Here is a 2,070-nt window from a genome sequence, read left to right as displayed (position 1 = left end):
TATTGCTTCTTTGATTTGAAATACTACATATGTGAAGATCCTTCTTATATCAGTGTGTGTAGATTAGGTCAATTTGCCAATGTGTTTATGGCGAAGAGAGTCTCAGTTTTGAGGCTTTGTCATGGGGACGTGAGGCCATCAAGTGGCGAACCATATTGCTAGGAAGGTGTTGGGCCTTGAGGCTTTTATTGGAACTATCTTCCAAGATGCTAGGACATTTGTTCGAGTTTCGGCGCTTGTCGGCCTCGATTAACATCTGCCCTTGTTATGAAATGCCCAAAACTAGTATGCGGTTTGTTGAGCTATTTGATGTATTGACTTCATGGGACCCTTCCCTTAGCGAATGGCAATAAGTATATCCTTGTGGACATTGATGTTTCTCAGTGGCACGAGGCCGAGGCCTTACCTCTTAATGATGCGAGTTGTTTGCAATTCCTTAAGAGGTTATTTGCTAGGTTTGGCACACTAGAGTTAATTAGTGATATGGAACACATTTACATAGCTCGATTGGAGAAGACACTTTCGGTATGGTGTAATGCATGGTTCTCTACTCCCTAGCACCCGCGGACCCGGTGGGCAAGTTGAGGTTACTAATGGGGTTTAAAACACATTTTAGAAGGCGTAGGTGTAAGTAGGAAGGATTGGGCTTGAGCGGATGATGCATTATGGGCATTTAGAGCGCATATAGGACTTCCATAGGTTTCGCCTATAAGCTTGTGTATGGGAAGTCTTTTCATTTACTGTTGAATTAGAACATAGGGCTCTTTGGGCCACTTAAAACTTCTAATTTTGATGTTGATTACATGGGTAGGGCAGGAGCGATGGCGATTGAGTGAATTGGAGGAGTGGCATCAACGGGCGTATGAAACTCTTCAATTTACGGCTAAGACAAAAGTGGCATGATCGAGGCTCAGAAGGTTCCAAGGAGTTTCGGATTGGAGATAGAATATTGTTATATAACTCACATCTTCATTTGTTTCCGGAAGCTCGAGGAGTTGATGGTTAGGGCCATTAGTGGTTAAGCAAGTTTTCCCATATAGCATAGTCGAGCTTCATCATCCAGGAAGGGTGATTTCAAGGTCAATGGACATAGGCTCAAAGTGTATCACAGCTAGTTGGAGATTAAGCGTGAGTTAACATGATTACTGTCTGCAAGGATGATTCATGTTGAGTCTAGCTAAATGACTCAATAACCAAAAGCCCCCGAGAGGCATTCCCATTTTAGCTTTATGTTTTTGGGTTATTTTTATGTTATCGATCGTTTGCATGCTTGATGGTATTTAGAACACTTACTTTATATACTAAATGTAGTTGTATGAATCTAGGGTTTGAATAACTTAAAAGTTAGATTGTTGGTAATTGGTGAAGAGAAACTTCCCTGTTTGATACATTTACTTGAATTATAGCCTAAATGTGTGTAAATGTGTTGGGCCGATAGGTAGGGAGTTTGGTGACTCGAGATGGCAAGAAAAGCTTGGACTTCACCCATCCACCACGGTTTAGTAGGCATCACGAGTTGGATCCCCAAGCTATCTTTGATCGACTGGCGAAGTCATACCGTGATGAATATAGACATGAAGAAATTTGGAAGTTAGTCCACCACGGTTTGAGGCCACCAGGTCTGACACCAGTGTGCAGTCACCATGCAGTGCCCGGCCGTGAGGACATGTCGTAGATCATAAAATAAAATTAGCCATCCACCACGGCTTGAGGCACCACGGGCGTGACACCATGCCGTCTTGATGAGCACGACCATGCCCTCTTCCGTGGTGAATTGGCGCGAGGATGAAGCTTGAGGGTTCGGCCGCAGGTGAGTTCGGCTGACCTTGCCTCGCCCGTGCTAACAGTGACTATATAAGCATGCCATTCAAAAATTTCCAACTTTTCCCCTCTAAGCTCTAAGGTGTTGTTTCTTCTTTTCTTGCTTTTTCTTACCTCACGGTAATTTCAAGTAAGTCTCTTGCTTTTGCTTTTATATGGTTAAATTTGATTTTTCTTTTATGTAATTTTTATTATTTAGGACACTTTGATATACTCTAGTAGTTGTCAATATTTATTACTTTGGTTTGG

This window comes from Ricinus communis, chromosome 2, assembly GCF_019578655.1.
Source record: "Ricinus communis isolate WT05 ecotype wild-type chromosome 2, ASM1957865v1, whole genome shotgun sequence".
Taxonomy (NCBI): Eukaryota; Viridiplantae; Streptophyta; class Magnoliopsida; order Malpighiales; family Euphorbiaceae; genus Ricinus; species Ricinus communis.
Note: the sequence above shows the minus strand (reverse complement) of the source record.